Raw genomic sequence first — 14,529 nt, 5'->3', positions numbered from 1 at the left:
ATCTATTTTGCCGATTACTTGTTATATTATTCTTATTTTGTGGTCTAGGGTTTCAGTTTGGACAAGATCTAAGCTTTATCCTTCATTTTTATGTAAATACTTTATAGTCTTTCTTCTTGTAGTTGTTGCATGTTTCAGTTTTGAGGTGGTCCCGATTTGTAGTTGTTGCATGTTGTGGGTATATATCAAGGTGGATTTATTGTCTTCTGGTTTAGGGCTTTATCTCAGCGGTGGTTTTTCTGTGATGTTGACTAAGATTCAGTGTACGACCCTTGAATGCAATTGCTTCATTAAATTATTACGGTGGTTGGATTTTATTGCACATTTGCTCTCTTTGTCAATGTTTTATGAAGGGGTGGCCCATAAACTGAACTTTTTTGTGGATCCTTTTGTACATGTTGTATTTCTTTATTCATGGGACCCTATGTGTCACATGTCATTTTCTGCCTATTTTTATTCATCTTTTTTTTACTTTCTACATTCTTCACAGCATTTTTATTTATTTTCTGTCTATATGTTTTTTTACTGTATGATAACCATTCTTATTTGCTATATATTAGATTATCGGAGATGGTCTTAGTTGATTTAATATTCAATTATGAAGGTGCATGGGTTACACATCCTGAAGTTGGGTACACAAAGAATAAACTGCACACTTTGTCAGGGTATGATTCAGACTTGCTTTCTTATATAGATATAGAATCTGAATTCATAGTTGAGCTAGGGTTTTTAGGGGTTCAACAACTTATAGTTGCCGGACCTTCTAAATTGTATGAGGTTAAAGGGGATGTGGGGATTAGAAAGTTAACATCCTTGCTTTCTAATGAATATAATGTTGTGAACCTATATGTTGTGGATGAATCTGACCCCCTTATTGAGTGTATTCCCAAGATTGTTGATTATAGTGAATCATTTTAGATTTTAGATGAAGCTGGTACTGACTGTACCTTAAGTGAAATAGGTTCTAACTCTAGTTTTGATTCTGAGGGATGTGATTATGAAGAATTATGTTTACTCAAAACTCAAAGAAAAAGAGACATAAATGAGAATTTGAATGATTACAAGGAGATATATAAATGCATGGCCTTTAAGGACATACCAGAAGCTAGGAAGTTTATGAAGTTGTATGCTCTAGCCAACAAGAAAGTCTTAAAATTGAGGAAGAGTGACCCAATGAGGGTTAGGTATAGATGCATTGTGGGTTGTCCCTTTGTTTGTTTAATATTCAAAGATGGTAATGCAGGGTTACTGTAAAGACATTAGAGTCAGAACATAATTGTGGCAATGCATATAATAATAGTACTGCTGATTTCAATACCATTGCACATTACTTTAAGAGAAAGCTATAGGATAATCCTAAGTATAAGGTAAGGGAGATGGTACTTGATTTGAAAAGAATTTTTGAGTTAAATGTGAGTCATGAGAAGTGCAAGAGGGCAAAAAGAATGATATTGGAAACCTAAGATGGGAGTTTTGCAGATGAATACAACTGTCACGACCCTATCATTTATCGAATCAAAACAGGATAAACAAAACCAAGTTATGAAATCAGTAAAACACAGCATGACTGAGTACAGATATTAAGTCAAAACAGTGAGGAAGAGTAGTAAAAAGCCCCTAAGGGTCCAAACAGTTGGCACGAAGCCCAAATATGGCATTTAGCCCACAACATAGTAATACTTTCCAAAACACAATAGTATCAAATAGTTTTCAATCAAATACGCTACTTAATAGTCGTACGAGACAGACTAAGTCACAATCCCCAACCGTACACACCCCTACGCTCGTCATATAGCGTATGCGTCACCTCAAAGTAGTGAAACGATGTGAAATCTGGGGTTTCATACCCTTAGGACAACATTTATAATCATTACTTACCTCAAACCAGTCCAAACTCTAGCCCGTGATGCCTTTACCTCTCGAATCGTTCTCCAAATGCTCCGAATGTAACCAAAATCAGTATATTATCATCAATATACGCTAAAGGAACAAAGCCCAAGCGAATATAATAAAATTAACTCAAAAATCCCGAAATTGGCTCAAACCCGCCCCCCCAGCCCACGTCTCAGAATTCGATAAAAACTACAAAATTGGAAAACCCATTTGTTCACGAGTCTACCCATATCAAATTTACCAAAATCCGACATCAAATGGCCATCCAAATTCCCAAAATCAACTCTCCAAATCCTCTTTCATTTTCCCCAATTTCACCCCAAATTCCCAAATTAAATGATAAGAATAAAGACATAATAATGCGATTTAACCAAATTTGAGTGAAGAACACTTACCCCAATCAATCCTCTGAAAATTCCCTCCAAAATATCTTTTTCCCGAGCTCTCTAATGAATTTTGAAATTATGGATCAAAACCCTCGTTTTTGAACTTAAACATTCTGCCTAGGTGTTTTCTTTTCGCGAATGCAGTAGCTCCCTCGCGTTCGCGAAGTACAAGCTGCCTCAGACCAAATTCCCTTCTTTGCAAATGCGAGGTCCCACTTGCGAACGCGAAGACCACTCAGCTCGACCCTACGCAAACGCGAAACACCCCTCGCGAATGCGTAGCCTTAAACTCGTACACCTTTGCGAACGCGGGTCCTACATCGCGAACGTGGGTCCGACATCGCGAATGCGGGTACTACATCGCGAACGCGAAGAACAACTCAGCTGCCCCTCTCATTAACCCTTCGCGAACGCAAGAGCCCTCTCGCGAACTCGAAGAAGGAATTCTCTGCAACAAAATACCAGAAATCTACCAACTTCAAAAGCCAAGAATTGATCTGTTAACCACCCGAAACTCACCCGAGGCCCTCGAGACATCAACCAAACATGCCAACACATCCCATAACATCATTCAAACTTGTTCCAACCTTCGAAACGCTCAAAACAACATCAAAACATCAAATCACCATCGGATTCAAACCTAAGGATTTTCAAACTTCCGAATTCCGCAAACGACGCAAAAACCTATCAAACCTCATCCGAATTACGTGAAATTTTACGCACACGTCACAAATAACACAAAGGACCTACTCACTTTTTCGAAATTCCAATCCGACCCCGATATCAAGATTTTCACTTCCAACCAGAAAACGCCAAAAATTTCAATTTCGCCAATTCAAGCCTAATTCTACCACGGACCTCCAAAATACATTCCGATCACGCTCCTAAGTCCCAAATCACCTAACGAAGCTATCCGAACCATCAAAATTCACATCCGAGACCTTCTACCCATAAGTCAATATCCGGTTAACTTTTCCAACTTAAGCTTACTTAAAAGTGACTAAGTGTCTCATTCCTCTACAAAACCTCTTCGAACCCAAACCAAACAACACGATACGATGAAATACAGTTGAACAACACATAAAGAATAAGAAATAAGGGAAACCGAGCGGTAACTCATGAAACGACCGGCCGGGTCGTTACATCATCCGCCTCTTAAACAAATGTTCGTCCTCGAACGAGTCAAGAAACATACCTGAAGCCTCAAACAGGTGTGGGTATCTACTCCGCATCTACCGCTTGGTCTCCCAGGTAGACTCCTCCACGGGATGACCTCTCCACTGCATTTTCACTGAAGCTATATCCTTTAATCTCAACTTTCGGACCTGCCGCTCCAAAATAGCCATTGGCTCCACATCATAAGTCAAATCACCCTCTAACTGAACCGTACTGAAATCCAAAATATGAGACGAATCGCCAATATACTTTCGTAACATAGAAACATGAAATACCGGATGGACACTCGATAAGTTAGGTGGCAAGGCCAGCTCAAAAGCCACCTCCCCAATACTTTGAAGCACTTCAAAAGGCCGAATGAACCGAAGACTCAATTTACCCTTCTTCCCAAATCTCATAACACCCTTCATGGGTGAAACCTTCAACAGAACCTTCTCCCAACCATGTAGTGTCACACCTTCTATTTACCCGAAGGGGGATATAAGAGAGTTTTTCCAATTAAAGTGACAATAATCGAAATGAGATTATTTATTCAAATTCAGAGTCGCCACTTGGGATAATTTATGGTGTCCTAAGTTACCAGTTTAAAATCCCGAATCGAGGAAATTTGACTCTATTTTACAGTCCGCGAAACACAAAAATCCGGGTAAGGAGTTCCCGGATTTTCAAACCATCTCAATGACTGCTAAAGTTCCTAGAATCTGAAAGAAGTATTATTGCCAAGAAATATTACTGTCAAGAATTTTATCACAAGCAAAATTTCAGAAAAAGAAAGGAAATAATCATTAGCAAAAAAAACATGTTGAAAATCTGTGCTAACATTTAAATTACCCAAATGTCATAATTTGAAATTGAGATAGATAATTCCATTAATATAATGTCAAAATACCTTCATCCCTTCCATTTTTATTCTAGTTAAATAAAAGATTAAGACAAAGTGAGATTGAACCTTTGCAATTGCTGAAAATTTCTTAAAAATGGACTAAATGGGATGTTGACCGTGTCGCGACCCAAAATCCACTAAGGGTCGTGATGGCGCCGAACACCATTGTCAGGCAAACCAACACTAAATAACTAGTAATTTCTCGTTTTAGATATTTCTGAATTCACTTCTTTTATACATTTAAACAATAAAGAATAAATTTCACTGAATAATAATGATATCTTTAATAATTTCAAAATACTGACTACTCCCATAAACATCTCAGAACCCAGTGTCATAAGTGCATGAGCAATTACTAAGGAATCGAATAAAGTACAATAACTGTCTGAAATACAAATTGGAAATAAAGTAAATACAATATACTGAAAGAGACTATATTGGCTGCAGGTCGCCTCGAGAAATGCAACTCACCTAGTCCCCGTATCATCCATGCTGCTACGCCCAGTAGGCTACTAGGAATATATGTGCATATGCAACAAAAATGCATAGAAAATGTAGCATGAGTATGAAAACAATGTGTACTCACCAAATATCCTGTCTAATCTCGAAGAAGTAGAGACGAGAGACCGATTTCGACACTTGCTAGTGGTACAATAATATACCAAAACTGTAGTGAATTAATGATATACATAAAAAAATCTCTATAACTCAATAGCTTGGAGCTTGTAATCGATTCTTTTATTATTAGGAAACTTCCAGATTCATTTTCATCATTTAAGCACTTATCTCAAGCTAGGGAGAAAACAATTATCAACATCAATGAATTTCAAGGCAAGCAATACAAGCATGCGCAAATCATGCCGAGGTCGTACGACAGATCCAACAATATTTAAACTGTGCACTACCAGATGGTCAAATGGCGCGAACCATAGATGCATCTATTTAATTTACCGAGGCATTCGGCCCGTTCCACAATAGATAAACACATTCAAATAGTCAAATCAATAATTCATCAAGGAGCAAATATTCAGGAAAAAGCAAGTTTCTCTTTTAAAAGTCAAGAAATGACATCTAGCCTTATAGAATTTCATTTACACGTTCGATGTGTTTTAAGCATTTTTAAGTTTGTCAACAAGGTTGCAAGTATTACAAGTAAGAATGCTTTTGGGCCCTAAACTACCCGGACTTAAGCATAATAGTAGCTACGCACGGACTCTCGTCACCTCGTGCGTACGTAGCCCCCACAAATAGGAGCACATAACCAATTAACTCACCTATGGGGACAATTCCCTCTTACAAGGTTAGAAAGGAGACTCACCTCGCTCCGAAGATCCATAACCGGCATTCCACGCCCTTCCGAAGACTCGAATCGATGCTAAATGCTCCAAAACTAGCCAATAAGTATGAAAATCCATTAATATATGTTTAATTACTCATTAAAATCCAATTTATAAAAATTCCTAACCCCGATCAAAAAGTTGACAAAATTGCCCTCGGCCCACGGGCCCGTATTCCGAAATTTCTCAAAGATAAAGTTTACCCATGAAATCACGAACTCAAATATATAATTAACTCTTAATTTCATATCCAAAATCGTGGTCAAAATCTAAGAATACTAATTTTCTAGGTTTCCCCCCTTCAAACCCCTACTTTCTACAAATTACTATACTTTAATCCGCAATAAAACCATGTATTTAGCTTAAGAGAGGTGGGATTAACTTACCTTATGATTGATGGTGAAATCTCTCTCTTCAAAGGCTCTAGAATCGCCCAACCCAACTGAAAAAATGAGAGAAAACGAACCAATTTTGTTCTTTAAAGAACACTGCCCAGCCCGACCTCTCGCACCTGCGGTCACCTGGCTGCTTCTGCGGTTCCGCAGGTATGTTTCCCCAACCGCTTTTGTGGTCCTTCGCCAGGCTACCCTCTATGCTTCTGCGCTCCTTCTTTCGCAGGTGCGGTCCCGCTTTTGCAGTGACCTGACCGCATCTGCAGTCCTAACCTTCACACTTCACCACCACATCTGCGCCCTTTTGGCCGCTTTTGCGGCTCCGCACCTGCGGCCAAAACCTCACAAGTGCGGTTACACGAGATATCAGCTGCCTCAGCATTTCTTTCCAACCCCAATTCAATCCGTTAACCACCTGGAATCCACCCCGAGGCCCCCGAGGCCCCCGAGACCCCAACCAATCATGCCAACCAGTCCTAAAACATAATGCGGACCTGCTCGAGGCCTCAAATCACATCAAACAACGTCGAATTCACGAATCACACCCTAATCCGGACCTTATGAACTTTAGAACTTCAAACTTCTATATTCAATGCCAAAACCTATCAAATCATGTCGATTTAACCCAAATTTTTGCATACAAGTCATATTTGACATTATGGACCTGCTCCAACTTCCGGAATTGGAATCCGACCCCGATATCAAAAAGTCCACTTCCGATCAAACTTCTAAAAAACTTTCATATTTCTATCTTTAGCCAAATGACTCCAAAATGACCCACGAACCTCCGAATTCACTTCTGATCCCGCTCCCAACACCAGAATCACCATACTGAACTATTCCCAGACTCGAAATCCCAAACGGGTGTTGATAACACTAAAATACACTTCAACCCAAACTTATGAAATTCTTCCAAAATGCTAACTTCTAAAATAGGCGCCAAAATGCTCCCGGATCACCCAAAACCCGATCTGGACATACACCCAAGTCCAAAATCATCATACGAACCTGTTGGAACCTTCAAATCTCGATTCCAAGGCTGTTTACTCTAAAATCCAATATTGGTCAATTCTTTCAACTTAAAGCTTTCGAAATGAGAATTCTCTTTCCAAATCAACTCTGAACATCCCGGAATTCAATTTCGGCCGTGCGCACAAGTCATAATACCTGAAATGAAGCTACTCATGGCCCCAAATTATTGAATGACGCGCTAGAGCTCAAAACGACCGGTCGGGTCATTACATTCTCTCCCACTTAAACATACGTTTGTCCTCAAACGTGCTAAGAACTGCGTTGGAGTTGCCTGAAATCATAGTTAAAAACCTCGGGCACCTATCCGTACTACCACAACTCAGTTGAGCATATTAGCTTGATCAATTCTGAAGGTATTCCCTTTTATTCAAGCAAATAATCTTAGAGCCCAATTCCAACATCCGGAATTATCTGCCAGGCCTGCTTCCAATATATGAACATTGTATCAATTACTACATGAAGTACCATAACACGACTGCATGCCTTTGCTGAATTCTCAACATGCACCACCTCATCCACAGGACCATAATAATATTTTCTGATCATAATAACCAACATTCCCCTAATCTGATGCTCACCACGCACCTTAAGATACATTTAAGTCTTGTTCCAACTTTTACATTACTGCCACGACGAAAGAGATGTGAAGAATTCATAACCAATTGCCGAGCCGACAAACCGTTGAGTCTATACTCCTGACAAGAATCATTACCTTATTCTGAACCAAATAATGGTATTTTCTCTTCAATATACTTCATATAATCCGATCGCACTGATCCTAGATCCAATAACCTTGTCTCACCTAGTACAAACTGCTCAGGCAACAAGCCACCCCAGTTATGATCAAAAGTCTTATATGCTGCCACAATGTTCCAATAGGCTATCAATTCAAACATGATACATAAGGAAAACGAACTCTGGAAGGGGCTACTCAACTCACACAGCTAATACGAGTTTTCCTCAGAAAAATAGGAAACAAAACACATAAAAACAGATATAGGGAACTGTACTCAACATCACACTATTGCGGCGCACAACCTGATCCAAACAACATACCCATGGCAGCGTGGTGCCCATTCCACACATAAAATTCACATAAGGAGATACACACCGAGCTAGATTGCTCATTACAACAAAATACCGAATGTCGGTCACAAGTACGCTAAGTGCATAATACCATCCCTGGGGAGACATATAGTGCTATAAGTTACAAACTCAAGCACAACTGAGGTGCGATATACGATCTGAATCTCAAGAGCCATTCTACTCATATAACATCATCTCTATGCGGAACCTCAATACATAAGAAATTCACCAAGCCATCTCACAACTCATATGACGCAATATATCATTACATGAAATAGCTGACGACGAAATAACACCCCGACTACTCTTCCATAAGGAGCGCATTGTTGAAATGAACACATCTGGCCTGATATAGAGCCCATATTCACATTTAAATCCATCCACATACCTCAAGCTGATTCTGATCGCACTGAACTAGGCTAATAATCTTTCAAAGGTCCATAATCACCCCTTTTTCATAACACACAAGAACAACCATCATAACCGGAGTAATCATCCACAGTCCACAATCCAATAAACCCAGTGCCCTCCAGGCATCAATTCTTAATTTAACGACATCACTACAATCTTCATACTTGGTTTAACTCTTCAATCAATCAAGTGGCTACATGCCACACTTGTACAACTTTCCCGTGGGGCACACTCCCACAACCTTCCTGTCACGACCCAAACCAATGGGCCGCGACGGACACCCAGTACCTTACTTGACCGAGTACCAATGTAATGTACCTTTCTTATTAAATTATTATATACATGTGACATATGGGCCTAATAGGCTAACATAATCATTTATAAACTCAAACATAGGCCGACTGGGTTGTACAATTTTTCACATACACGACATATGTCTACAAGCCTTTAAGAGTACATAAGTGTCACAAAGGTTGGGATAGAGTCCCACCATACCAAACAATAGACGTCTAAATCATACTAACCAAATACGCAACTAGGAAGCAAATGGAGCGCACCAACATCTTCCGCTGAGCTGATAGCCTACTTGGAGGGCTCTCGACCTGTCTATCAGGACCTACGAGCATGAAACGCATCGTCCCCAGGCAAAAGGGACGTCAGTACGAATAATGTACCGAGTATGTAAGGCACATAAATAAATACATAGGAGATATGGAAGACATATGGAGTACATGACTCAACCCGTAAGTCTGAATAACTTTGTAAATCATAAATTATTTTCAGCGTCATGCATATGCGTATGAATATCATGTCGCGCATAAGTATATGTTTCATAACATCATCAGCCTCTGAGGGCATCCCATCATATCATATAGGCCTTTGTGGGCAAAGTCATAATCGTATACCAGCTGATCAGGTGGTGGTGCGTATATAACGCCATAACCATTCCCATATCCCATATACATATATATACATACATATATACGCGTATATAACGCCGTTTGAATACATACATATATATGCGTATATAACGACATTTGAATACATACCCATATATGCGTATATAACGCCGTTTGAATCATATTTCAGCCACTGTGGGCAACATCATCATCATATACCAGCTGATCAGGTGGTGGTGTGTATATAACGCCGTAGCCTTTTTCCCATATTCCATATACATATATATATACATATATACGCGTATATAATGCCGTTTGAGTCATGGGTTAATGTACATGTATAAATGCATGAAATGCATATGAAATACGATAACAAAATCTCTTGGTACGTCATAAGACCATTATACCTCTGATTAATATCATAAACTCATTTTACGTATTTTCTGAGACCCATGAACAGACGATGGAATAATAAGACATATGGAAATTTAAGAACATAGGCACTTCTAATACTTTTATGAATAGAGTCATTCATGAAATATGTGCATTTGCACGTTTCGTTCGTATCGTATAGATCATGCCAAAAGAAAGAAGCGATAGCCTTAACATACCTTTAAGGCCAACTATCTACTTGTATCCGTGAACAATCTCCTCCACGCCTGAATCATAATCATTTGACCCTCTGAAAAGGAAGGAAAGATCGGAGAGATGAGTAAAGGGTAGTCATTTCTTGCCTTCTTTGACGTTCCATATCTCTATGCATAACTTTTTTTTAATCCTGAACTCATCTGTAATTGAATTTTTTTTTTATCTGAGTTACTTCTACTACCTAATACCCTTCTTGGCAGCTTCTTTTTCTTTGGATTTTTAACATTTAAGGGATGACTTGTCTCCAAAGAAGCATAATCCAAAATTAAATCTCGAGAGATGTTGCCTTGTTGGCTAGGATTTGAGATTATCGGAAATACCAACTCATTGTCATCACTTTGTTGTAAAGGAAACATTACAAGAATTTCCAAACAATTCAACAGCTAGCTAGCCACTTCTGAGGATTCTCTCTCTAATACTTAGTAAGGGAGATGGCTATATTAAAAGGTGGAAGATATGGTTGTTTTGGATTTCTTTGATATCTTCCATGGGTCTCTGGAATACCATCAATCCCTTTTCTCAAAGTGATATGTTGATCATGCCACCTATTCTAATAAGTACATGAGTCACAATTTTTCTAAAGAAAAATTTGCCACGTTATGGCTTATCTAGACCCTTAATTAATCACCATATATTTTTTTTAATTATCTTGTTAATATCCCATTAAACCAATAATTAATTAATTACCCTTATAATTAAGAATTATCTCAAATTACTTAAAATTCTACTCATTTTTAATATACTTTATATATCATACTATCGCGGTCATATGGTATCTTGTATGGTACTAGTCCATAAGTATCGAGTATTATAGCTCGGACCAAATTTTATCCCAAAATGACAAATTTCGATCAACCTAATTTTCTTCAACTCGTTTGCCCTGTCACCTTCACGACTTTACTTATCACTTGTTATAAATATCATAAATACCTATAACCTAAAAAAATTAGTCTTGTCCTCATCTTAACGTACTACTATTACAATATTAAAATAATAAATCGTGGTACCATATAAAATCAATACATATACTATTATTTCATTAAAACGTACATATAAAAATACATATATTTTCTCAATTTTTAATTTTGCTAATCTCGTATAAAAAGTACAAAGTCTTTTACGCTTAAATCTTAAAATAATAATAAAAAAAATCCTTCTTTTCTTGCGAGAAAATAATTTCTATCTTTACAATAAAGAAAATTGAAAACAACTTGACTAACTTATCGACGACAATTTTTATTATAATTTCCAAGCCAATTACATCTTTAGGAAGAGAAGAAAATAAGACCACATCATGACCACATACGTGATTCCTCGACTTTATTCAAATAGTGCTTTCATGCTTATCTTAGTTGATTTAAAGTTCAGGAAAATTGAGCTCTACTTTTGGACTTCTTTTCATCAAGGACACACTTAAGTTTTTAATCCGCAGCTCTTTAAACTATTCCACACTAACATAATATCTAGCGGTATCAAAGTTGTTAACTTACAGGATCTCATAATAATAATGTCTTAAACACTCTATAACTTCCTAATAGACATATTGCCTTTGAGTTTATAAATGATTATATTAGCCTATTAGGCCCATATGTCACATGTATATAATGATGTAATAAGAAAGGTACGTTACATTGGTACTCGGTTGAGTAAGGTACCGGGTGCCCGTCGCGGCCCATCGGTTTGGGTCGTGACAAAAGTGGTATCAGAGCAGTTCTGTCCTAGGGAGTCTACAAGCCGTGTCTAGTAGAGTCTTGTTTATGGGTGTGTCGTGCACCACACTTATAAGCAGGAGGCTACAGGGCATTTAGGATTGTCACTCTTTCTTCTTACTCTAGATCGTGTGGTAGAGCTCACTTATAAGAATCCAAGTTCTGAAATTCTATTTTATTCGTAATAAGACGATGCCTACTTCCCGAAAGAAGGTTGGAAAGAGAGATTGTTGTGGAAAAGCTAAGTCAGAGGAATTGAATTTTTGTATGATGCCTATGATAAGTAAATGTGAGGTCTTTAGCAGATCATGGGTGTACTGAAAGGTACAAGTTTCCTGATAAGAAGCCTTAAGGCAATAATGCCTATCCATCTTTATGGTAAAAGACAATGGGAGATTAAGAAGATAAATATAGGTTTCAACAAGCAAAAGAAGCAAGATGAAGAAGGGTACGAGGCACCCAATTAATGAAGGCTAACAACGTTTGTAATTGAGGCAGAGGAACATAAGCCTTTTGAGTTATAGTCAATAGTAACAGAGGTATATACAATTGGTCGCACCCCTTCCAGATATGCCTTATGGGGGTTAACAAAAATAGTATAAGAAGATATGTTGGATGGATTGATTGCGTCAGTTGACATTTTCGAAGGATATTGACAATGTGTTAATAGATCTCTTTATGAGATGCCTAGATAGTGCACTCTAAAATAGTGCAGCCAGATATGAGTGCTACAAAGACATGAACTATAAGCCTTGAAGGGATAAATATTACCTTAATGTGGCTCGCGTCTCTAGTAAAACGAGAACGTTAAGCAACTTGAAGAGCCACTGGATGGAGCAAAGGAAAACTAAAAGCGAAAGAATGTCGTATTGAAGTTTCACAAGAAAAGGGATATGCAAAAATATTAGCAGGGAAATAAGAAGAGAGATAAGGAAGCATTATGAATAAGATGTGATACATGGATGACAATGGTAGATCAAAAGATGACAATATTACAAAATCTATAGTCAAGTGAAAAGAAAACGACAAGAAGTGACAGGCCTTGAGACAACAAAAGAGTATAGGCCATAAAGTCACATCCTCACTTCGAGAAATGAGTTCGTGACTCCAACGCAACTACCGGAAGGAAAAGTTAGACCCCAGAATAATAGAAATCAGTATGGGCTGGTGAACAAGATAAACTAAACATGAATCAGGGACAGAGTGATGGGATAATACTCGGCATCATGAGAGTTTCAGTTTCGTTTCGGCGATAATAGAATAGACAACAGAAGAAGATTCATGAGAAATTCAGAGGATGATCATTCAGGAAAATGCTTCCCTAAAGCAAGCAAGGTGAGCAAAGTTAAGCTTAAGGGACTATGTGTGTCAGTTACACTAAGTTCCACCCTCACGAGTAAGGAATTTCATTATCCTTGATACAAAAGAATTACCGCAAGGTGAGTAAGGGTCATCAGTAATGTGAGAAGAAGCCAATGATGAAGAGGTAAACCATCTATAGATAGATCGTTGTAGCACTAAATATTAGTACTTTCCTAAAGGAGGGAATGTAGAGTGGGGTGGCATTAAATCAGGATTAAGTGGTTCTAGAAATATGGAATGATAAAGGAAGAAGACGATAAAAAAAATGAGAAATGTATGAGGGTGCACTTATCCAAATGTTACAGATATGCTATGATTCCAGAACGTTATGTAAGCACGGCGTCAAAAAAAAAGTAACTGTTTCTGTACGAGATGTTATTGATAGAGAATGAGCCAGTACGTATGGTAAGTTAAGACAAGGAAATAACTCAAGAAAGATTATGCAGAACATGGATATGAGAGTGGGCCAACGAGTAATTAGTAGTTGATTCATGAAGAGCCTAGTCATGAGTAGACAAGAAGTTACAAACAAATCAGCATATCATGCAATATAAATATAGTAAACCCCAACATGGAGAATTCAACCTCGCAGTAGTGTCATTATAATACTTGAGATATATTCAAATAGGAGTTGGGGTAGTTAAAGGTATCGTATGAGTATTACGAGGATAAAAGAAAGTGCCACTAGGAAGGCAGTCAAAATATCAGTTTAGAAGCAACCCTACAAGCATAAGAGCAAAGAGGTAAGCAACTACGGATGATTATAGGCAAGGAAGGACATCAAAAGGTCCGTAATAAGCTCACAGCTTTACGAGAGTCAAGGGTTCTCCCTAATTACTACAACAAAAGACTAGCTGAAGAAATAAGGAAGAGGGCTTCAACCTAAGCACAACGACCTAAAGAGGAAATGATCGTGTAACAACAGTCTCACAACAACATTGTAAGCACTCCAAAGGAAAGTATTACCTACCGTGGCTAATGAACGGGAAGTAAAATTAAAAGTAATATTCAAGATCATATGAGCTGCACGAAAATACTAGCATGCGTAGGAACTAAAATAAGCTAAGTATGCCTGCAACATGAAAGACCAGGAAAAGTAATAGCTGACTTTAAAGAAAGCTAAGACAGAACGAAAGGAATTATTCGATCAATGATCCCGAGTTGGTGACGTTATGAACGCACTTAAAAGTTTGGAGTTCTATACCTGCAGTATATACAGCCGTAGAAGATTCTGGTATACGTTAAAAGAAAGAATGGAGCCCAGGTCATAGATGAAGGATGGAATTGTTAAAGGATTTTATCATGAATATCCCGC

This window comes from Nicotiana tabacum, chromosome 7 (assembly GCF_000715075.1).
Source record: "Nicotiana tabacum cultivar K326 chromosome 7, ASM71507v2, whole genome shotgun sequence".
Classification (NCBI taxonomy): domain Eukaryota; kingdom Viridiplantae; phylum Streptophyta; class Magnoliopsida; order Solanales; family Solanaceae; genus Nicotiana; species Nicotiana tabacum.
This window is presented reverse-complemented; position numbering follows the sequence as displayed.